Source organism: Lactuca serriola, chromosome 5 (assembly GCF_051521515.1).
Source record: "Lactuca serriola cultivar US96UC23 chromosome 5, Lser_US96UC23_V15, whole genome shotgun sequence".
In the NCBI taxonomy this organism is placed as follows: domain Eukaryota; kingdom Viridiplantae; phylum Streptophyta; class Magnoliopsida; order Asterales; family Asteraceae; genus Lactuca; species Lactuca serriola.
Window position 1 is genome coordinate 89,510,707 of NC_136412.1, and position 27,036 is coordinate 89,537,742.

General features: G+C 34.3%; 1 long non-coding RNA gene across 2 annotated transcripts; it reads left to right on the forward strand.

The window, feature by feature from the left end:
* Positions 1-22,718: 22,718 nt before the first annotated feature.
* On the forward strand, positions 22,719-23,457 carry LOC145050922 (uncharacterized). Of its 2 annotated transcripts, XR_013683440.1 has the most exons (3): positions 22,719-22,801; positions 22,929-23,150; positions 23,349-23,457. It is a non-coding gene; the product is annotated as an uncharacterized LOC145050922 (long non-coding RNA). The 2 variants fall into 2 exon arrangements; XR_013683439.1 differs by having other exon boundaries at positions 22,929-23,457.
* The last annotated feature ends 3,579 nt before the right edge of the window (positions 23,458-27,036 follow it).

Consider the following 27,036-nt stretch of genomic DNA (forward strand, 5'->3'; position numbering starts at 1 on the left):
ACGGGCTCCGGCTGATCGTACACCCTGCATCCTCCTGATTTATTTTGAAAGCCAATTTATTAAAACAATCTTTTTTGAAAATAACTCCTTGATTTGAGCTAGATTCACACGAATGTTCCTCCAATTCACTCAAACCAAGGCTCTGATACCAACTTGTAACATCCATAATTTCAAACAAATTTAAACTTTTAAAAACATGTCGAGTTCATCAGAATATTACAACTTTTTTTTGAAAAACATTGATTATCAGAGTCTTTTCCCAGAAACATAACATAATAGGAGGAGCTATATGATCACGCCTTGGCCTGGCCGCGATCCCCTGAGGTACCTGAAACAATAAACTAAAACTGTAAGCCCGAAAGCTTAGTGAGTCACCCCAAAATACTGATACACATACAGTCCACATAGCAATATCAACATTAGCATATCATATCAATCAAAACAGAAAAACATGCACTGGGTCCACAGCTTTACAAGCTGGACTACCCCCGGGCCCTCAGTACGAGTGTGGAATGCCTACTGAGCCCCCAGCTCATATCTGGAATGCCATCGAGACCTCAGTACGAGTCTAGAATGCCTACCGGGCCCTCAGCTCGTATCTGGAATGCTCTCGAGTCCTCAGTATGAGTCTGGAATGCCTACCGGGCCCTCAGCTCATATCTGGAATACTCTCGGGTTTGTTGGCTACCGCACGGAGCAGTACAACCTCAACCCACCCCACATAACATGTCGACATGTAATAGACAAATGCACATACATGTAATCAATCAGTATCACAAGCAGTCCTACAGATCTACCCGACTAGCATTTCAACTGGCATACATTACTAACTCAACTCAACATGTCAATAATGACTAGGATATCAAATCCAATGGGCCGGCCTTGGTACCTTAGACCCCTTAGTACAGTAAGGATAACTCACCTCGAAACGTCGACTCACAGAAAATAGCTCCAACCTTCGGGTTACTGTCATGAATCCCACCACCTATATTTATCACGAATTGCATACGTAAGTTTCTGATCCTTCCAGAATTGTCCTCAAAAGTCAACGGGTCAACCTGGGTCAATGGTCAAAGTCAACAGTCAAGGTCAACAGTCCATGTTGACTTGACTCGCCGAATTCCCTCGGCTACTTGCCGAGTTTCCTTGTCTTCCGATGCACTCGTCGAGTCATCGAGTGACTCGTCGAGTTTCCCTCGTTTTTCGACTGAACTCAAAAGCTACTCGTCGGGTTTCCTAAACAAAACTCGACGGGTACACATGTGTATATAGCTTTAGGGGAAATTCATCCGACTCGCCGAGTTGTTCATCAACTCGCCAAGTTTCATGATGATCTTCATCGGACTCGCCGTGTTGTTCATCCAACTCGGCGAGTTCACGGCTTTCTTCATCAGACTCGCCGAGTCATCCTTGTGACTCGCCGAGTCCGTTCGGTCCTTTTTCCATATAGACTTATTATGAGCCATGCAGTGGCTCCAATTCATAGATCTAGGCTTCTAAGGCATACTTATCACGTAAAGTCACAAACTTTACATACATGCATTGCCTTTAAGGCTCTAAATGCCAAGTCTAAGCTCTTAATGGGGCTTCATGCCCAAGAGGGACCTCATACAAGATCAATTCCGCGACTTTATGTTGCTAGAGCTTAGAGAGGGTTCAGATCTGAAGTTACAACTTCATATCCAGCTCATTGTTCAACTTATCAACCCTTAAGGTCCATAGAAACCCTAGAACTTCATAAAAAGGAAAACTCACAGAAGAGATGGTGATTTAGGATACCTCTGGAAGATGACCACTGAAAATATTGCTGGTTTCCCCACCTTACTTGCTCCAACCTCCTCTTCCTTCAAGCCTTCTCCTTCAAAATCTTCAAATCAAGCTTCACACACTCACCAAAGTACACACACTCGAATCAGGGACTCTCTAAGACTGTAAGGAAGCCCAAGGGAGACTAAGGTTCCTTTAAATAGGCACACAAACCCCGGGAGTTAGGGTTTCACTTGCCAGCTCCTACTTGCCGAGTCCCACTAGTGGACTCGCCGAGTCAGTCACTTAAGTTGCGATCCAATCCCGATGCTACTCGACGAGTAAGGCAACCAACTCGTCGAGTAGGGCCAAAACCAAGAAACTATAATTGAACAATACCTGAGAATCGGGGCGTTACATGTTTTTTTTTTACTTTTTTTACTTTTTTGGATACAAATGACTAAAATAATATTCTTTTTAGACATTTCCAATTTATTTTTCGTTTTAAAATATTCTTTGTTGACACCTGAAATTATCCTTAAAGAGTAACACTACTAGAAAAAAGGCCTTTTACGACGCTCATTGCGCGTCGTAAAACGCTCAGACGACGCGCAAATGCGTGTCAAGGAAGGCCCTGTCATAAAGAGAGATGACGCGCTTTTGCGTGTCGTCTATAGACGACGCGCATTTACGACGCGCGGTTATGACACGCAATGCGTATCAAGGAAGGCCCTGTCATAAAGGAAGACGACACGCATTTGCGTGTCGTAACCTTACGACGCGCGTGTTTATGACACGCAATGCGTATCAAGGAAGCCCCTGTCAAGAAAGGCCATGTCATAAATAAAGATGACACACATTTTTGCGTATCATAATTTTAAATGTTTTAAAAAAAAATATTATTTATAGATTTACTAATTTTTCATATTAAATAATACATTAGAAATCTCATAATAATAAATAAAATACCATAAATAACAAATATAATTCATTTCACTAATATGTCAAATACAAATAATTATTCCAATAGTGAGTAAATGTTATAAAAAAATGAACTCATTTATATACAATTGCATTAATTATCTAGCTTACTATGTGCCAACAAACTTCTATCTTTTTCCTTCTCTGCATAAACTTCATTAGCAGCATCCTAAAGAACCTCTATCTTTTTCATCAGCAACATCCTCAAAAACTTCTATCTTTTTCCTTCTCTGCATAAACTTCTATCTCACACTCAATGTAGTTTTAAACATCAGGTTTAAAAAATCAACTTTAAGGTTGCCTTGTTAAAGAGAATGACTAGAATAGATTTCCCTTTTTCACAAGGCATGTGCTTGCTTGCACATATATATGGAATCATTCTAACAAAAAAAAATTGTTCATGTCAACTACTCCAAGGACTATTACGTAATTTAACATGAAGAATTTTGTCCAGATGAAAGGATTGACTTTAAACTTTATAAAAATCGTTTAAATGAACTTACCTGACCATGAAGCGTGTTGATCCAGGATCTCCGTGCCTTCCTGCTCTACCACGAAGCTTTGTAAAGCAAGAAATAAATTAAAAAAGTGAGTCTGAAAGTATATGCTAAATTTATGTAAAACCTTAAAACACAATATTGATGCAAAGTTACTTGATTATCAATTCTTCGGGACTCATGCAAAGATGTCCCAATGACATGGAGACCACCAAGTCGTTTGACTTCCAATCCTTCATGAAAGCAATGAATCTCACAGTCCTTTAGAACCGATAAATAGGCAATTGCAATGCAAGGACCCAGGGCCGGTCCAAAGAAATATGTTGCCCGGGGCAATAAGACATAATGATGCCCTAATTATATATTTTCAGAAACTAATATCATAATTCATAAAATTTACCCTAGTTCACTGTTTTTCAATCATAACTCAGAAAAAAAAACACTAATAATTTTAGAAAGTAAGAAAATTAATATAAAAAATCATAATATTTACCTCAGTACTTTGATAGGTAACAGTGAGAATGCAATGACATGTAGACTACTGATCCACCTTTAAACAATGCTTTAGGTACCTAGCTATCATCCAGAAAACAACAAAACAGACAAAAATTTACACTAATCCCATCACAAACAAAACCAGCTGCTATTATCACAAATAACAAATATAATATACTCCAGACAGTATTAAAATGTAGCAGCATCCAAACATATTATAAGATGAAAAAGTTAATAAGACGAAGAAGTAAGAAGTTCTGAAATAAAGAGAGAATATTATCTGTAGTGTAATATTCCAAATGGACTTGAAAAGTTCTTGTATCTTGACCATCTACCATTATCAAACCTGTCATTTTTATTACAAATTAAATTCAAAACCAAATTTTAGCTTGACCATCCATCATTATTCCGTCCCCTGAGAATTGGGGACAAAAATAGCCTCAGGGGTATTTTGGGAAAGTTCCAATTTAATTAAGTTTTTGTAATAAAATATGATTGTAGTTCATGAATTGCCATAATATCACCTCCATTGTTGGCGTAATTCAGGAAAAAGCCCACAGGGGCATTTTAGGAAAATGCTTTTATTATTTTTGTTTCCCGGTTTTAGACTATGAGTCAAACTCTTTTTCTTTTAGTATAAATATGGTACGTTATAGGTATTTAGAAAGAAGTTTTTCAGCAATAAAAGTTTTCTTTTCCACCAAGCAAAATAAAAAATCCCATCTTTTTCTTCCCCTGTTATCACCTGTTGCCAGCCATGTAGTTTTTTTTTTTCCTTTTTTTCTTCCTGTCCTGTTTTGTTTTCTGTTCTTAGGCAACAAGGTTGCAGCAAGGTATCAGGTAGATACCTTACATCCATAACGTTCAGGTTCTTTGAGAATATCTTCTTTCAGTCGAGCTTCCATTCTCTCCACTCTTTCACAGTAAATTCCCTACATTAAACCACTTGACACTTGAGTATGTTTAAATAATAAACATTAAAAATGAGAGAGGATTATTATTATATACCGTATACTCGAGCATGTTTTTGTAGGGTCTTTCAACCTCACGAAGCAGAAAGGGCTTTCCATTAATGTAAATAACAGGTTCTTCTCTCATGTTGTGCCAAAAGACGGGTCTACCCAGGCCACCTTTAAAGCTACCTATTCTTTGCATAACAGATTTAATTCTTTCCACAGTTGGATTTGTAACACCATAGACTGGGAACCCGCCCTAAAGCAGATTTAGTTCTGCATCGAGGCACACTTGTCAATCACTTTGTCCACCTGTCGTTTGCCTTCAACACCACCCTAAAACCATGTCAATCAAAAAGAAGTTACTCAAGAATGTTGTTGTAATGGGAAATTTATAAGGAAAAAGGTTCATTTGCATACTGTAAAAGCATGCAATCATAAAACATAAACTTCACAGAGACAAAAAAAAAGTACCAGAAGCTCCTATTCGATTTAAATAGATCAATGTGGCAATGACCATCCCTGTGGTAGTACGCCCATGCCCCATTTGGCAGTTAAAGATTATTTCTGTCTTAAGATCAGCTCTTGAAATTCTATCAACCTATAAAGATCATAAAACACAAATCATATATAAAGTATAATCTAAGTTAAATATTTTCATTTTGTTAAATGAAAATAACACTCACCAACGTATCAAAATCATGTTCCTTGGGTGATTTTTCATCTGTTGCTGGAATGCGTTCGTAGTCAACAAGGAATTTTCTTGTTTGGATTTCTAAATAGACCTACAATAGTGAAAGGAATTATGAAACAGATATTCAAAATGAACATTTAATTTCATAGTATGGTGAACCTATAGTGATGTTTTGACAGAGTCGGTGTGACTGGCTCCCATTGATCCACCATTTGACCATCTGGTAGTTCATCAGTTACTAGGATCTTATTTCCATATCTGTAATCGAGATAGGTATTGAGATGATAAGAAAATGGATATCAAACACAGAAACATGTTAAAAAGAATACCTTGCAGCTTCTAGCAATATGTCTTCCTTTAACCGGTCTTCCATTTGCTCCACCCTAGCCCTATTGATACCCTATTCATAACATCAAAGTTTAGTTATAGAATGGGATAAATCAGCATGTTTATGAAGAAAAAAATATAGAAAAATACTGTAAATCTGAAGTGGAAGTTGGGATTTGAGCAGAAAAAATAAGCACACACCGTGTACTCAAGATTGAAGAAGGGCAGAAAATCGTTGAAGACTGGGACGACTGGTCAGCGTGGATCAGAAACCACGGTGGAATCGGTGTTCCGGCGAACAAAAGCTGGGAATCATGGTGGGAGGAAGAACAGGACCACCTCCGATCCACCGGTACAGTCGGTCGTCAGACGGAAATCCTCCTTTCTCTCCGATTCTTCATTTACCAATACAGTATCGTTTACCACCTCAAAGTCGTCCAAAACGATAAATCAATCTTAGTGTACGCTCTCTCATGGCTCGTAATCATTTTTGTTATCGCATTATTGAAAATCGTGTCCATGGGTAGAAAGAAATTCAGCGCGGATTTCCAATTAATGAGAGCCCAATCTAGTGGAGTGTGAATGAGTTTTTAGGGTTCAATGGTAGTGACGATGGCTTAGGGTTTGCAGATGGTGGTGTGGGGGTCGTCGGTTGCTTTATAGAGAGATATGAAGTCGAGACGAAAAGACGAGATTGACCCACCTGGTAATAAACGGACTCGGGAAGCTGAACAAAATGACCCGAGATTGACCCATCTAGTAACAACGCTATTGATGCCATTCCTTCCATTTTCGACTGTTCATCCTCCACTTCCTCTACTGCTACTTCTTCACCATCTTATATTTTTTCTGTATTTAGACTTGAGAGTATAATTAGGGCTTTTTCTAACAATTTCAACATCGAGTGGGAGATATGGTGGTTCCAGTAGGTAGAAGTGAGGGAAGAAGTAGGCAGCAGGAGGGGGAAGGAAGGAGCGTCCATAATTTGGGCAAGAGGGAAAGGAGAAAAAAAGGAAGGCAGAATTTTTAATTTTTTCAGAATTTCATTTCCCCCTACTGTTAAAGGATGGAACGCGCGTTCCATTAAAAATTATAAAGCGACATCCTTAGACGACGCGCAGTTTATTATAGGTGCCCTCCGTGTTTTTTTTTAGACACTAATTTAAGGGCGCGCAATAATGCGTGTCTTCTATCCTTAAATTTTTTGAAGAGATGACACCTTTTTAACGTCACTCTCCATTGCATAACATAAATCAATGAGTGTCATGGTTTGCGCGTTGTAAAAGGCTATTTTTCTTGTAGTGTAAGTCTCTATGTCTCATAAATTACCTTCTCTCATTTGAATATATATATATATATATATATATATATATATATATATATATATATATATATATATATATATAACATTAGAAGTATTTGCTAGTTATTGACTCTTTAACAATATGTTTAGTGTATTCTTTAATAATACATGATTCACACTTTTAACTTGGTTTCATGTACCTAATGTTGTATAAGGTGATTCGTAGAATTAATATTCTGCCAGAATATATAAAACGATTCTGTAGCAATAGTATTTTTTCAGAATGAATTAGTTTTATGTTAGATGTTGATGTTTTTTTCTTTATAGGTTTTAAAAAGGTTGTCTGAATGTGGAAAAGAAAGAACAACATAACGAGATTGTATTCTACCAGAATGTATAAAACGATTCTTAACTATAATATTCTTTCAGAATGGTTTATTGTTCTTGTTAGATTTTGATGTTTTATTTTTCATTTTAACCACTGTTTGTTTTAATCTTTAAGAATAAGTGTAATTCATAAACATTGTTAGTCATATTTTCGTTTCCAAGATGAATGTAATTATTGTTTTTAGTCTTATTCTTCAATAGTTAATGTAATCTGATATTCTTAAAGAATAAAATATGTTTCATATAAAGTCTGTATTCTTTAGAAATTGGTACTTTTAATAATATATGTTGTAGAATTCTTAAATCAGGTTAATTATAAAAAATATCTTAAATGAAACTATACTCAGTAAGAACAAAATCAAGAATATATTAACTAGTTTATGGCTGATATTTTGTCATTATATTAGAATAAATTTGGTTATTATATAAAATTACGTATAATTAAAACCGATATAATTAAAATTAAAATTTTAAAATTAGGAAAATTAATTATCCCTAAAAATCCAAATATTACCTTTTATGTATATAATTAAGTGTCCAAAATACCATTGTGCTGAAATTGTGTGGTTATATGATACATGTTACCCTATTATTCATGATAATTGATTATATTTCATCTGTTGTTTTAGAAGATTTTTGCTTACGACCATAAAATGGATGCTACGAACACACGAACCTAGCCATATATATATATATATATATATATATATATATATATATATATATATATATATATATATATATATATATATATATATATGAAAATACAATATCTTCGATATTTTAAATTTACAATGTAACCATTTGATTTTTTTTTATTACAAAAGGTAACACTCAAAAGAAAAAGAAATAATTAGAAGGAACAAAACGTGCATCATGAATAATGATAATTGTTATTTGTTGAAAAGAACAGAAAAAACATGATAAAATATGAATTATAGGGATAGTTGTTCTTTGTTGAACGAGTAAAAGATGTATATCACCTCCCCTTATCCCTACAAGATAAGGAAGCTCCATAACTAATCTACTCGGTTTTTATATTTATTATAAACCATCTAAAAAAGAAATAAAAAGCTACGAGGAAGATAAGGAAAAAAGTGAAAAAATATTTCAAGAAAAAAAAACTGTATTAAAAGAAGATAGAGTTCTTTTTTTATTTCTAAATACTTTATATATATATATATATATATATATATATATATATATATATATATATATATATATATATATATATATATATATATATATATATATATATATATATATATATATATATATATATATATATACACGAGTAATATCTTGTTAGAATATTACATGTAATTGATAAAAAAACCATAATTGTTTCTTACCTTTTTGGATACAAATGACCAAAATAATATTTTTTTTTCGACATTTCCGATTTATTTTTCATTTTAAATTATTCTTAGTTGAATCATGAAATGATCCACAAAGAATAAATCTCCATGTCTTATAAATTGCCTTCTCTAATTGGAATATATATATATATATATATATATATATATATATATATATATATATATATATATATATATATATAATAGTAAAAGTATTTGTTAGTTCTTGATTCTTTAAGAATATGTTTTATAAAAAAATTATAAGGGCCTTTTACCAATATATATATATATATATATATATATATATATATATATATATATATATATATATATATATATATATATATATATATATATATGCTAGTTGATTCCTTAAGAATATGTTGAATGTATTTTTTAAGAATACATGATTCATACTTTTAACTGGTTTCATGTTCCTAATGTTTTATAAGGTGATTCGTAGCATTGATATTCTGCCAGATTGTATAAAGCGATTTCGTAGCAATAATAATTTTTCATAATTAATTAGTTTTATGTTAGATGTTGATGTTCTTTTAGGTTTTAATAATGTTTTTTTTAGATTTTAATAATATTGTCTGGAATGTGGAAAAGAAAGAACACAAAAAGGAGATTGTATTCTACCATAATGTATAAAACGATTCTTAAATATTATATATCTTTTAGAATGGTTTATTGATTTTGTTATATTTTTATTTTTTTCATCTTTTAACAATTGCTAGTTTTAATATTTAAGAATAAACATAATTCATAAACATTGTTAGTCATATTTTTGTTTCCAGAATGAATGTAATTATTTTTTATATTCTTATTCTTCAAGAGTTAATGCAATTTGTGATTCTTACAGAATAAAATATGCTTATATAAAGTCTATATTCTTTAGAAATTGTTATTCTTAATAATATATATTGTAGAATTCTTAAATCATGTTAATTATCAAAAATATCCTAAACGAAACTATACTTTGTATGTATAAAATCAAGAATATCTTTATTAGTTTATGGATGACATTTTGTCATAGAACAAATTCGCTTATTATATAAAATTATGTTTAATTAAAATTGATATAAATTTTAAAAATTCAAAAATTAAAAATTAGGAGAATTGATTAACCCTAAAAATCCAAATTACCAGTTTTAAATATAGTTGAGTCTCCAAAATACCATTTGTGTTGATTTTTGTGTGATTATATGGTACATTGTCACAACTAGAAAATTTGGTGCCTTGTAACTACTACACTTATAACAACTATGAATCAATAACATGAAAGCATGTGTGATGCTTATTCTATAACAAAAAAACTTCACCAAATACTTCATTCTAGCCCTACATATGGTCAACAAAGAATTGGAAACCTTTGAAATCCCAATTTGAGTTCATTTTGGACTAGGATTTCCATATTAGGCCTAATGGACTAATAAACTTCCAAATTATCCATCTTAAATCCAGAACTCCCTAGTGAGCCCTAAATGGACCCATATACATGAAACATAATATTTTTGGGCCTTATGAGCCCAAAATATACTAGGATAACTTAATTTAGCCCTAATAGGTCATAAAAATTACACCTTGATTTAATTGGGACCAAACGTCATCCAAAGTCAGTCATAATATGGGCTAAACACTCAAGACCCAATTCTTTCTCTTTTCCCTCTCCACTCTCACCCCAAGCCCACAAAGAAGGAAGAGGTAACTTTGTGTTTGCCAACTCATTTTTGTTTAATGGTCTTCCATGCATACTCTAATGTTTCCATGCACCTATCTCATCAACCTTCTCTCTTCTCTCCTCTCTTCATCTCTCGGCCGAACACAACACACACACACTCACAAAAATTCATTCCATTCACTCAAACTCTCTCAAAGAAACTCTCCCCATTCCTCTCCAAATTTTCGAGATCTAGGAAGCTTTCAAAGAGACTATTCCACAAAACTCATCATCTAAGGTAAGTTCATGCTTAGATCTATGACTTAGACTCTTTGTTTTATCAAAAACCTCTTTCTAATCCATACCAGATCATGATCACCCTCTTAGAAATCATCTAAGTTCAAGATCTTCCAAGGAAGGTTGCTAAAGCCGAGAAATAGCATGAAACTCCTTCTATTCTTCTTCAAAACCGAAAACACAACTCAAGGTGAGCTTCATACCCCTCTCTTTTCGGTTTTCATATGTTTTATGGGGGAGAATACAAGAAAATTTATAGATATATGTGTATGTGTATGCTATGTGTGATTTTATGCATGTATGTGTGTGATTTTATGTGTTTTTGTGATAAATATGTAACCAAAATGGGTGATAACTCGAGATCTATGACTTGAGAAAGGAAACAAACATAATCTTAGTTATTTTACACTAAACAAGTGAAGAAAAATAACTTATAAGGATATGAGGATCATATTCTAACATAAAACCCATTTTAGGGCATAAATTGTCAAAAATTACAAAACTTGTGTAAAAGCTGTCAAGTCACGGTTTCTTAAGGGACAAAGGAGTCAAAATAGTTTTTATAATCATTCTTCTAAATATTAAAATTTTCAAAGGACTTGAAATGCAAAAATTTAACTTATTGGGCTAAATTTGGGCTTTTCGACCCAATAAGCCCAAAATTGCAAAAATTGAGGTTTTAAGGGGCTTAATGGTAACATTCTGTAAAACAGGGGATATGAAGTGAAATAAATCTATTTCAAAGGTCAAAAATGCTTTTAATTCCAAAAAGGATAAAAAAAAATGTAAACTTTTTTTATATTTTTGGCCAAAACTATAAGAGTTGCAAAATTTGGGGTTCTAATCGAGAAACACCATTGTGGAAGGGCTAAAGCTGTTACAAAATAAATTTTGAGTTAAAACTGTCTTTTCTACAAGTTTATGATACAAAAGTTTCAAAAAAAATTTTTAAGGACTAAAAATGAAATTCTTTTATATAAAGGACTAAAAGTGTTACTTTTATAAAATAAAGGTAGTGAAAAGGTAAAAATCATACTTTTAAACAAATAAATTCATTAAGACAAAATACAAGATACCTGAATAGCGACAAAACGGAATACGAATACACATTCAACACCAAAAATCGTTATAAACGAATTGATTCGGTCTCGAATCAATACAAAACAACAATTGTTAAATCAAAACTCTCCAATAGATATGTGATGACTAAAATGAATAAACCTTCAAACTTTGGGCTGATGAGTTTCAAATCATGCTTGTTGGGCCTTGCAAGCCCACCAACATGATCTTTGGGCCCAAAGGGATAACGCTTATATGTTATTGGGCCTTCAATGGCCCAATATTTTATAAAAGGACTTTCAATAGCTTTTATGTGCTAATGGGCCAAAGTGTCTCGTTAGAAAAGTTAGTAAGGTCAGAGTAATCAGCTGCGACTTGGACCATCGTGTATTTCGCGTCCACGACAGCCTAAGGTACTTACGATAGTAGTGGGACATAATGCTCCCCTTCTCTCCGTACGCTAAGGCTTACGAGAAATCAAAGTAGAAAAATTTTAGGACGATATACAATAAGGATTAATCAATATTCATTCGTTAAGACAATACAAAAATAAGTAATCACGAATACATTTCAACATCGGAAAACATCGGGTTTTCCGGAGAATTCAATACTACTCGTTCGAAATTTCATAACTATAATACAAAATACCCTTCATATATATATATATATATATATATATATATATATATATATATATATATATATATATATGTGTGTGTGTGTGTGTGTGTGTTTGAAATCATTCATGCATCAACTTATGGATCTCACACTTTGATAAACAAAAGTCTTTTCAGAAAATATCGGATTTTCTGGGTTTTACAAACTACACAAATCATTTTATCACAACATTGCTTATGAACTCACCAACATTTCATATGTTGATGTTTTTCCAAAAAAACTTGTATTCTCAGGTAACTGGTAAGCGGAGGAGTAATACGAAGTAATGTTAGATGTTATGTTGTTAAGAACACTCAAACTATTTATGTTATGAATGTGTAAGGTTAAAACAATGTACTTATTGTGAACAATTCCAGTTATAATATATTGATGCATGGTGACGTTTATGTTATGATTAATGTATATTCATTGTGATGATATTGAATTTAAGTCACGCGAGCCCTCGGACGTTTCCTCCGTCTGGTTCTGGAGTGTGACAAGTTGGTATTAGAGCATTGTTTATAGTGAACTAGCATATCTAACCACACATTGATATGCAACTATAAACCAAAGAGGGACTAACCCAACTCTGAACAAAACATAACAAATAAAAACACAACTATAAAACATCTTTGCCTGTGTGAATTAGGAAACATAATATAATACTGAACCGAACAAGATAATGCTAGCATCTCAGTTAAGCCGGGACTATTCATGGTTGTATCAAGGAGAGGATGTAGCTTGATCAACTACATTTCCTCCATGGTATAATTATCACGTGTCCCGAGGAAATCGAGATGGTAGGAAACCTAAAATCATACCCCTTTATCACCAAAAAGAGCACAACAACTTAATCTATACAATAGTAGAAGCGTCATAGGGGTAACGATAGTTATTCACATGACCCTCCCAGTCGACATGGAAGGAGGAAACCAGGGCATTCAGTTTCATCAAGTCCTAGTAGCCCACGGGAGGATCAAGGATGAGCCAGAGGTAGATCACGGAGGGGCACTCGACATTGGAACTGAAGAGGAACAAGACGAATATGTGATAGTTGATTTCGATTATGATGAACTGGACCAGGAGTTAAACGAGGAAAAGGGCGTAGAGGAGGCGCGTAGTGAACCTCACCAGTCGGAAGCCCCGTCAAATTTCCGCATGTTTCAAGGGGTGGATACAGACTATCTACGCGCTCTCGAGGAGGCAGTTATCAGCCTGAAGCTTCAACTCATCATGGCCAAGGCAAGGGCTGTGCGAGCCGAACGAAAAGTAGAGGTAATCACCCAAGAGGTGGATGAACTGGCTGAACTTCTGGTACGTCACCTCGACAATTGAGCATCATCGTCATCCTTACTAATAGGACCTGCTCTACTACCTGCTATATAGGTCTCACCGTAAGAGGGACTAGTCATACTCGTCTTTAGTACTATGTCACTAGGATCTATGCTATGTACCCCGACTCTATGTTTAAGTGACTACACTACTCATAGAGCCGTTATGCTGCCAAATTTGCACCACTTATGTATGCTCTTTCGAGCAAAATTTTCATGTATCAAAAATGCGAATAATATTAATGAAAGGTTTTATGTGTTCTACTGTGATGTTGTAATCTGCTATGTGTTACATATCCATGATTGTATACTAAGTTGTGAAATTGCTTAAGTTCGCATCACCCACCTAGTTTATAGGATCACAATCTCACAAAACCATAGGCACTCAACATCTTTCCGTTCCATGACAGAAAGATGCCTCGACGACCAACTCGCGGTAACCCTGGACAAACCCCTCCAGAAGTTGACTCAGATGCATTCCAAGCTGCTATGTCAGCTGCGGTCACCATAGCTATGGCACAAATTCACCAAGGGAACAATGGAGGAGTCAACGGACAAGGGACCGGAAGTTCAAATAACGGGATAAATCAAGGACCAACCAAAACATGCACCTACAAACATGTCACCAATGCCAAGCCGCGAACCTTTAATGGCACAGGTGGTGTAATAGCCTTGAAAAAGTGGATTGAGAAGGTGGAATCAGTGTTCGAAATATGTGAAGCCCCGAGGAATTGAAGGTGAAGTTTGCCACGTGCACCTTTGTCAACCAGGCTCTCACCTGGTGGAATGGACATATAGAGGCCATGACTCTCCCTGTAGCCAACTCGATGCCGTGGACGGAGCTGAAGGAAATGATGATGGTTGAGTACTTCCCTCGTGGCGAAATTCAAAAAATAGAGCAAGAGCTGTGGGATCTCACCGTCCGAAACTCTGATATAGATGCATACATATCAAAGTTTAGCGAGCTGTCATTATTGTGCGCTGGCATGATTACGTCTGAAGAAAAGAAAATCGAACGATTCATCTGGGGACTGATCTGCCCAATTCAAGGAAATGTGATCGCTGCAAAACCTGAAATGTTCGATAGTGCCAAGGGATTGGCCAAGAAGCTGTATGACCACAACAACAAAAAGGGCGAGAAGCCAGTGGAAATCGAGGGCAAGAAAGAGAATGACAACAAGAAAGGGAAGAACAATAAGATAAAAGGGTGACAAGGCTCGGAATCGGCAAAGCAGCAACAAACGGTGACTGTCAATCCTACAACCACTCAAGTACCCTTCACACCACATGCTCCAGCCTCAGCTAATCCCAATGCTCCTAGGCAGTATTCGGGAACTCTTCCAAAGTGCAAGAAATGCAGTCTGCACCATAACGGAGAATGCAGAGAAATGCATTACACCAGTTGCAATCGGAAGGGTCACAGAGCAAAGTATAGCAGGACCTATCCTCCCCAAAGTCGAACACAAGGAAACAACAATAACAACAACAACCGCAACAACAACAACAACAACAGTGATAACGCGGGATCAAGCCCCACTTGCTACGGATGTGGAAGGACAGGGCATATCCGTCCGAACTGCCCCAACACCAACAACACTGGGAACACAGGAACAGGAAGGGTGCTAACTATGGGTCAGGGAGAAGTGATTCAGGATCCCACTGTTGTTACCAGTACATTTTTCCTAAACCACACTTATGCATGCATCCTATTTGATACCGGGGCGGAACGAAGTTTCTTGAGTAATAAATTCAAACATTTATTAAAACAACAACCCTAGAAGCTTAATGAATCCTTCATGGTGGAAATGGCCAATGGGAAGACAGAGTCCACTGGGGAAATCTATATCGGATGTACCCTAGCTTTAAATCACCACATCGTTCAAATCGACTTAATGCCTGTTTCCATTAGGAGTTTTGATGTGATTATCGCCATGGATTGGTTAAGCCCCCACCATGCTGAAATTATGTGCCACAAGAAGGCCGTTCGCCTTCATCTCCCAAATCGTGAAACCCTAGTTGTTTATGGGGACAAACCCAGCACGAACCTTCGTCTTATCTTGAGCATTAAAGCACAAAAGTACCTACGAAAGAAAGACTTGACATTCCTGGCTCACATAGTAGACAAATCCAAGAAAGAGATCAACATTCAAGACATTCCAGTAGCTTGTGAATTCCTAGATGTCTTTCCCGATGATCTTCCAGGGATACCCCCAGAAAGACAAGTCGAGTTTCGAATTGACCTCGTACCAGGAGCTACTCCTATCGCCAAATCGCCCTACAGATTGGCTCTGCGGAGATGCAAGAGTTGTCCACCCAACTCAGTGAGCTTTTGGATAAAGGATTCATCCGACCCAGTTTCTCACCTTGGGGAGCCCTAGCTTTCTTTGTCAAGAAGAAAGACGGTACATTCAGGATGTGTATCGACTATAGAGAACTTAACAAGCTCACTGTCAAAAACCGATATTCGCTTCCACGAATCGACGACCTATTCAACCAGCTCCAAGGACCTAGTCACTTCTCAAAGATAGATCTGCGATCCGGATAACACCAACTCAAGGTCCGGGAGGAGGATATTCCAAAAATTGCCTTTCGAACTCGATATGTACATTACGAATTTGTCGTAATGCCCTTCGGTCTAACAAATGCTCCTGCCGCATTCATGGACCTAATGAATCGAATCTGCCGACCTTTTCTTGATAATTTCGTTATCGTTTTCATCGATGATATCCTAGTATATTCCCGAAGTGAAGAAGAACACAACCAACATCTTCGACAAATCCTAGAAAGCTGCGAACCAAAAAGTTTTACACGAAAGTCTCCAAGTGCGAGTTTTGGCTCCGAAGCGTGAACTTTTTGGGACATGTTGTTAGTTAGGAAGGAATTCATGTGGATCCTTCTAAAATCCAAGCTATCAAAGGATGGGCTATTCCAACAACACCCACAGAAATTCGCCAATTTCTGGGTCTCGCAGGCTATTACAGGAGATTCATCCAAAACTTCTCTAAGACCGCCAAGCCACTTACCTCGCTTACACAAAAAGGTGTACCCCTCATATGGACGGACAAGCAGGAAGCCGCGTTTCAATCTCTAAAGCAATCACTCTGCAGTGCGCCGGTGCTATCACTACCCGAAGGAACATAAGACTTTATAGTCTACTGCGATGCGTCAAATCATGGTTTCGGCTGTGTACTCATGCAGCGTGGAAAGGTGATAGCTTACGTGTCCTGGCAGCTAAAGACACGCGAAGTGAATTATACGACCCACGATCTGGAGCTGGGAGCAGTGGTCTTCGCCCTGAAGATTTGGAGACACTACATGTATGGTACCAAGGGCACTATCTTCACCGACCACAAGAGTCTCAAGCACATCTTGAATCAAAAAGAGCTAAACATGAGGCAACGAAGATGGGTCGAAATGCTAAACGACTATGAGTGCGAAATCAAGTACCACCTAGGCAAGGCTAACGTGGTAGCCGATGCCTTGAGTCGAAAAGAATACTCAACTCGGCGTGTGAAAACTCTCTCGGTAACCATCCAATCCCACCTAACCTCACAAATCAAAACGGCTCAATTGGATGCCATGAAGGCGGAAAACAAAACAAGTGAAGCGCTGCATGGAATGGAGAAGAACTTGGAGGTGAAGGAAGATGGAGCATACTACTTCATGAACCGCATATGGGTCCCTAAACTTGGGGGATTCAGAGAGGTAGTCATGAACGAGGCTCACAAGATGCGATACTCCATCGATCCGGGTTCAGACAAGATGTACTTGGATGTTAAGCAACATTATTGGTGGCCAAATATGAAGGCAGAGATTGCCACTTACGTGAGCAAGTGCCTCACTTGTGCTAAAGTAAAGGTGGAATATCAGAAGCCCTCCGGATTACTACAGCAGCCAATAATTCCCGAGTGGAAATGGGAAAGGATCCCCATGGATTTTGTGACCAAACTACCCAAGTCGACGGACGGTTTGGACACGATCTGGGTAATAGTTGATAGACTAACGAAATCCTCCCATTTTCTACCAATAAAAGAATCATACAAGATGGAGCGCCTGACAAGAATCTACATCAAAGAAATCGTGAGACTCCACGGAGTACCGGTATCTATCATCTCAGATAAAGATAGTAGATTTACTTCACGCTTTTGGCAATCGCTTCAGAAAGCTATGGGAACACAACTCGATATGAGCACTGCCTACCACCCACAAACGGATGGTCAAAGCGAGCGAACCATTCAAACACTAGAAGATATGCTCCGAGCACGTGTAATAGACTTTGGAAGATCATGGGATACCCACTTGCCTTTGATCGAGTTCTTGTATAACAACAGTTATCACTCGAGTATCAAAGTTGCTCCTTTCGAAGCATTATACGGGCGTAAATGTAGATCACCATTGTGTTGGGCTGAGGTAGGAGACACCCAGCTAGCGAGAGGGCAAACGTCAAACAATGCCTTAACGGGACCGGAAATCATACGCGAGACGAACGAGAAGATAATTCAGATCAGAGCATGACTTCAATCGTCCCGAGACAGACAAAAGAGCTACGCCGATAAATGACGAAAGCCCTTGGAATTCGAAGTCGGAGATAGGGTGTTAATAAAAGTCTCTCCTTGGAAAGGAGTTATTAGTTTTGGGAAGCGGGGCTAACTGAACCCTTGATACATTGGACCCTTCGAGATTCTTACCCGAATCAGTCCAGTGGCTTATAGACTGCAACTGCCCGCCGAGCTCAGCAGTGTATACCCTGTGTTTCACGTCTCCAATCTGAAGAAGTGCTTATTCGATGAGACTCTTGTCATTCCATTAGAGGAAATCGAAATCGATGAGAACCTTCTGTTCATCGAGGAGCCGGTTGAAATCACGGACCGAGAGGTAAAGCGTACCAAGCAAAGCCACATTCCAATTGTGAAAGTTCGATGGGACGCGAGATGCGGACCAGAATTCACATGGGAACGCGAAGATCAAATGAAGCAGAAGTACCCTCATCTATTCTCGCATTCTCAAATATAGCTTTCAAAAGAATTTCGGGACGAAATTCCCTCTAACGGGGGGATGATGTCACAACTAGAAAATTTGGTGCCTTGTAACTACAACACTTATAACAACTATGAATCAATAACATGAAAGAATGTGTGATGCTTATTCTATAACAACAAAACTACACCAAATACTTCATTCTAGCCCTACATATGGTCAACAAAGAATTGGAAACCTTTGAAATCCTAATTTGAGTTCATTTTGGACTAGGATTTCCTTAGTGGGCTTAATGGACTAATAAACTTCCAAATTATCCATCTTAAATCCATAACTCCCTAATGGGCCCTAAATGGACCCATATACATTAAGCATAATATTTTTGGGCCTTATGAGCTCAAAATATACTAGGATAACTTAATTTAGCCCTAATAGGTCATAAAAATTACACCTTGATTTAATTAGGACCAAACATCATCCAAAGCGAGTCACAATATGGGCTAAACACTCAAGACCCAATTCTTTCTCTTTTCCCTCTCCACTCTCGGCCCAAGCCCACAAAGAAGGAAGAGTTGACTTTGTGTGTGCCAACTCATTTTTTTTAATGGTCTTCCATGCATACTGTCACGTTTCCATGCACCTATCTCATCAACCTTCTCTCTTCTCTCCTCTTTTCTTCTCTCGGCCAAACACAACACACACACACTCACAAAAATTCATTCCATTCACTCAAACTCTCTCAAAGAAACTCTCCCCATTCCTCTCCAAATTTTCGAGATCTAGGAAGCTTTCAAAGAGACTATTCCACAAAACTCATCATCTAAGGTAAGTTCATGCTTGGATCTATGACTTAGACTCTTTGTTTTATCAAAAACCTCTTTCTAATCCATACTAGATCGTGATCACCCTCTTAGAAATCATCTAAGTTCAAGATCTTCCAAGGAAGGTTGCTAAAGCCGAGAAATAGCATGAAACTCCTTCTATTCTTCTTCAAAACCAAAAACACAACTCAAGGTGAGCTTCACACCCCTCTCTTTTCGGTTTTCATATGTTTTATGGGGGAGAATACAAGAAATTTTGTAGATATATGTGTATGTGTATGCTATGTGTGATTTTATGCATGTATATGTGTGATTTTATGTGTTTTTGTGATAAATATGTAACCAAAAGGGGTTATAACTTGAGATCTATGACTTAAGAAAGGAAACAAACATAATCTTAGTTATTTTACACTAAACAAGTGAAGAAAAATAACTTATAAGGATATGAGGATCATATTCTAACATAAAACCCATTTTAGGGCTTAAATTGTCAAAAAATTACAAAACTTGGGTAAAAACTGTTAACTCACGGTTTCTTGAGGGACAAAGGAGTCAAAATAGTTTTTATAATCATTTTTCTGAATATTAAAATTTTCAAAGGACTTGAAATGCAAAAAATTAACTTATTGGGCTAAATTTGGGCTTTTCGGCCCAATAAGCCCAAAATTGCGAAAATTGAGGTTTTATGGGGCTGAATGGTAACATTCTGTAAAACAGGGGATATGAAGTGAAATAAAACTATTTCAAAGGTCAAAAATGCTTTTAAATTCCAAAAAGGGTAAAAAATGTAAACTTTTTTTATATTTTGGGCCAAAACTATAAGAGTTGCAAAATTTGGGGTTCTAATCGAGAAACACCATTGTGGAAGGGCTAAAGCTGTTACAAAATAAATTTTGGGTTAAAACTGTCTTTTCAACAAGTTTATGATACAAAAGTTTCAAGAAAATTTTTTAAGGACTAAAAATGAAATTCTTTTATATAAAGGACTAAAAGTGTTACTTTTATAAAATAAAGGTAGTGAAAAGGTAAAATCATACTTTTAAACAAATAAATTCATTAAGACAAAATACAAGATACCCGAATAGCGACAAAACGGAATACGAATACACATTCAACACCAAAAATCGTTATAAACGAATTGATTCGGTCTCGAATCAATACAAAACAACAATCGTTAAATCAAAACTCTCCAATAGATATGTGATGAGTAAAATGAATAAACCTTTAAACTTTGGGCTGATGAGTTTCAAATCATGCTTGTTGGGCCTTGCAAGCCCACCAACATGATCTTTGGGCCCAAAGAGATAACGCTTATATGTTATTGGGCCTTCAATGGCCCAATATTTTATAAAAGGACTTTCAATAGATTTTATATGCTAGTGGGCCAAAGTGTCCCGTTAGAAAAGCTAGTAAGGTCAGAGTAATCAGCTGCGACTTGGACCATCGTGTATTTCGCGTCCACGACAGCCTAAGGTACTTACGATAGTAGTGGGACATAATGCTCCCCTTCTCTCCGTACGCTAAGTCTTACGAGAAATCAAAGTAGACAAATTTTAGGACGATATACAATGGGGATTAATCAATATTCATTCATTAAGACAATACAAAAATCAGTAATCACGAATACATTTCAACATCGGAAAACATCGGGTTTTCTGGGGAATTCAATACTATTCGTTCAAACTTTCATAACCTTCATATATATATATATATATATATATATATATATATATATATATATATATATATATATGTTCTTGAAATTATTCATGCATCAACTTATGGATCTCACACTTTGATAAACAAAAGTCTTTTCATAAAATATCGGATTTTCTAGGTTTTACAAACTACACAAATCATTTTATCACAACATTGCTTATGAACTCACCAACATTTCATATGTTTACGTTTTTCCTAAATAACTTGTATTCTCAAGTAACAGGTAAGCGGATGAGTAATACGAAGTAATGTTAGATGTTATGTTGTTAAGAACACTCAAAATATTTATGTTATGAATATGTAATGTTAAAACAATGTACTTATTGTGAACAATTCCAGTTGTAATATATTGATGCATGGTGACATTTATGTTATGATTCATGTATATTCATTGTGATCATATTCAATTTAAGTCGCGCGAGCCCTCGGACGTTTCCGCCGTCTGGTTCGGGGGTGTGACATACATGTTTACATATTGTAATATCATGCACTCTGAAATCATGATCATTGATTATATTTCATCTGTTGATCCAGATTTATGCTTACCAGCACACAATGGATGCTAGTAACACATGAATATATAATATCGTGGATATTACTAATGAATATATATATATATATATATATATATATATATATATATATATATATATATATATATTACGAATCAATATATAATATCGTATATTTTAAAGTTACAACGTAAGAATTTGATTTTTGTATGTTTTTTTATTTACAAAATGTCAGACTCAACGGACAAAAATAATAATTAAAAAGCACAAAAATGATTATTTCAACAAAAAGGTGCATCATCAATGATGATAATTGTTATTTGTTGAAAAAACAAAAAAAAACATGATAAGGTATGAATTAAAGGAATAGTTGTTCTTTGTTTAAAGATTAAAAGATGAATATCACCTCTTATATCCTTACAAGATAAGGAAGCTACATAACTAATCTAATCTATTTTTATATTTTTTATAAAACAATCTAAAAAAAAGAAACCAAAATATGCAAGGAAGATGAGGAAAAAGCTGATAAAATATTTCAAGTAAAAAAAGAAGAAGATAGAGTTTCTTTTTTAATTTCTCAATACTTTATCTATATATATATATATATATATATATATATATATATATATATATATATATGTGTGTGTGTGTGTGTGTGTATCTTTACTACTATATAAAGCATTTGAAACATTTCTTGAAATTTAAGAGGTATCACTAGTACTACATTGTGTACAACCAACTGATGGTTACCATTCAATACAAATTTTACATTTCCATTTTGGAAACTAATCACATTAAACATTAATGTTTCATAAATAATCAAACGATACTCTTCCCTCAATTAAATGACTTTCCTTCTTTATTCCCCCAATCACGTGTTGTTATCTCGAACCTTCCCCTATTAAAACTCACACTCAGTTGATCTAGCCATTTCAATTTCAAATTTTTAATCCTAAAATCTCATATTCTATGTTTACAAAGTTCCGAGGAATATAGACACATAATAAAACAATTTATGGCTCAGGTAAAATTTATATAATATTCTTTCTATTATATTCTTTCTCTGAATGTTGCTTTTTTTTCTTACCATAGACCTAATTGGAGTTCTTGTTAAAAAAATGTGTCCTCAATGGAAACAATGGTAATTTTAGGTCTCGATGGTGATGACGATATGATTCATCTTCTCCCACATCCTGATCAAATTATTAACGACACCACAGTAATCCTCCATTCCATTTATCTCTATAAATTTTCTTCTTTGAACCACAATTTTAGGGATTTAGATGCGGCCTCATCTGCCAAGAATGTCAAGATGTCGATTTTTTCAGTCATCAGGAGTGCTAAACCCATCATGGTTGCATATGGTCATCTTGGTAAGCAACCATGAATTTCTATGTTACAGGTGGTCTCTGTTTTGTTCTCGGTAACTAATCATGAGCTTAATTGTTGAAGGTTATATTTAATCTATTTTTGCATTTCTATTTCAAATTTGTGGCTTTTTTATAATCCACTTATAATCATATATGATCATATTGACATTTTTCAATAGTTGCATTCTTCGTTTTCTCAAGGTTGGAGATGGCTTTGGATTTTTATGTGGAATTTTGTCATCTGTCTAAGAACCTATATGGTAAGAATCTTTTTTAAAGCAAAAACAAAGTAAAACATATTTCCATTTTATCCATTTGTTTGTATTGTTGGATTTTATTTGTTTTGATTTGTAACAAGCATCTAGGATTTTAGTGGTCCTATATAATTCAGAATCTTGTTAAAAAACTAAAAGTAAAGTTCTATAACAAACAAATAAATAGATAAAAATTTGTGTTAAATATACAAATTAAAATGGTTTCAGGACTACAAAAACAAATTAAAATAGATTGAAAAAAAATCGGATTGAATTATTCACAACCTACAACCCACCAGACAGGTCAAAAGTTCTGAAACAAGTTAAGATGTTATGATTATTAGAAGTTAACATTATGAATGAGTGATTAATTGCAATTTGAAAGAAAGTGAAACATAAATGAATTTATCAACGTTTGAGGATTGTAAAAACCAAAAAATTATCAATATTGTAACTTGGTTATACTTATGGGTTTTTATTGTTTGATCTGATAGCCGTAAGAAAACAATTCAACAAAATATATTAATCAGCGTCCGGAAACTATTTGTCACCATTGCTTTGCGCGGGCACACAACAAGTATATATATATATATATATATATATATATATATATATATATATATATATATATATATATATATATATATATACATACACACACACGAGTACTATCATGTTAGAATATTACATTTAAATGAAAAAAAAAATGCTTATTATTTTTTACTTTTTTTGGATACTAATGACCAAAATAATATTTTTTTTTTCGACATTTTCAATTTATTTTTTATTTAAAAATATTCCTTGTTGACATCCGAAAAGATCAACAAAGAATAATTCTATGTGTCTCATAAATTACCTTGTTTCATTTCAATATATATATATATATATATATATATATATATATATATATATATATATATATATATATATATATATATATATATATATATATTAAAATGTGGATAACATCTATTATGTGGACGGTACTGTTCTATGTGAATAACTAATAGTATAGGTCGTTTTATAATAGGAATACGTTCAACCTCATATAACTATCATCAGTATCATGTATTCTCAATATTCATATTAATTTTTGTTCCAACATATCGTTATCACTCATTTTTATTCTTATGAAATACAATTATTAATAACACAATCTGACAATATTCTGACAGATTGAGAATCATAAAAAAAAAGTTTATAAGACCCGTATTCACAATTTAATTAGTGAAATGACAATAGTTATGTTAGTTTGAACGTATTAATATTATCAAACCGTATATTTTCTTAGTTGTTCTTATATAATAGCATTGTCCATACGTCCGCACGATAGTTGTCCATCCACATTTTGAACTTATCACTATATATATATATATATATATATATATATATATATATATATATATATATATATATATATATATATACACACACACACATTATGGGATGTACCATTTTTTATCGATTGTTATTATATTTTATATAGGTTGGTTTGAAGATAGACTAAGTGCATAAAGATAGACTAAGTGCATAAAGATAGATTAAGTTGTATGTATAATAATGTTAGTCTAGAATAATATAAGTATGTATAATAATTGAGGTCATAATATTACTACTCATGATCTGTTGGATTCTATTGAGATACTTCAAGACCTCTGATGATGTTAGGAAACCAAAAGTTTCAAACACAACTTATATAAACACATGTTGACAGTGTTAATATGGAATTTTCTCCCTCTCATTCTCTATTATCTCTTCCACGGACGAGAACACACAAAACCTAAAATGGTTTTGGTTTTGCTTGTTTTTCAAACTAAGAAGAACAATAGTCTTGGTTGATTATATTATTATATTGGGGTGCGAATTTGATAAATGGATTTTGATTTGGATAATCATTGTTAATTAAATCATATGCACGAAAGGACTTCTAGCCTAGCGGTATCCAGTTTGCATTCTCTTATTGTCTCCTTAAGATAGTGGGTTCATGTCCCGCACTGAACAATAGTTACAGTTATGATAACATTGATAATATAACAATGGAAAACAAAATGAGTAGATTAAAGGCTGTTATTACCATTGCAACACAACCAGTGAATGAAGAAGGGTATGATATGAAAAGGGATAAGCTAAAAGAAGATATGGTCTATGATTATGATGACCCATCGGAACGTCCACCGCAAGTTACAATTTAAGATCCTTTAACCTAAAACCAAAAAAAATGATGATCAATGATAATTAAAGAGTGGGAGGCTAAAAGTGTTCAAATTTGAGGTGGGATGAAGTTTACCCTAAAGTCTCTACAAACGACTGAACATCATGTATTATTAACAAAAATATAACCCTAGAATTGGAAGACCATGTTATAAAAACTAAGAAAAAAAGGTCAGGGAGTTTTCACGTTTTTTATGAATTTCATTCCATTTCATGAATGATGAAATCCATATTTTGTATCAAAAAAATAAAAATAAAAAAAAACTTCAAATTATAACATGACTTGGTCCAACCACAAAAAGCATACTCCTCTAATTGCAAATTTCAGATCACTACATGATAAATAAAGATGGTAGTTATTGGATATGATGTTCTACGTGATGTTACCTGTTCAGTATATCATTTAATTTGGGTCCGTTTAACAGGATATATGTTTCTAATTAAGATCATATATCAATAACCTTTGAATAAGATCTTATATCAATAACTTGCATATAATGATTGAGCACACTTAATTCACAAATAGTATTTAAAGATATAATGACCTCCACATCTTATCAACACAAACAAATAAACCATTGCACTTATTAGGGTCCTGTTATTCAGCCCCCCCCCCCCCCCCCTCCCTATGAAACCTATATCACGCGCTTTTTTTTGCTTTTAAGTCAATCGCCCGATTTATTTTAATTTTTATCTTTTACATACAAAATCTATATTTTACATTTATGGTCTCTTTACTTTTGGAGTTTTTCAATTTATTTATACTTATTAACAATATTTTCATTATTCTTTTATAACCCATTTAAGTATTTTAATTTTTGACACCAAACAATAACTTAAATTTTATATAGCCCTATTAATTCAAAAGAATAACATATCATTTCATATAACTTTTACAAAATTCAAAAAATAATTCATCACTTATTTTACAACTTTCAATTTCAAAGAATAAAACATCACTTCGTTTTTGGACTTTTACAAATTCTAAAAAATAATTCACCACTTATTTTACCACTTGCAATTTCAAAGAATAAAACATCACTTCGTTTTTAGATTTTTATAAATTTCAAAAAATAATTAATCACTTATTTTACAACTTGTAATTTTGAAAGAATAACATATCACTTCGTTTTTGGATTTTTACAAATTTCAAAAAATAATTCATCACTTTTTTTACAACTTGTAATTTTGAAAGAATAACATATCACTTCATATATAGCTCTAACACTTTTAAAAAAAATAATTCATCTCTATATAAATGTCAAGTACTACACAACAATACTTACCATTACCCATCTCTTTATAATTCTCAATTATTACTCCTATATAACTTTTGTAACAATTTTCATCAATATAATGGCGAGTTTTCAACCAAACGAAAGAAATGAAGCTGTCAATAACTCGTCAGAATGTTTTGCAAAAAA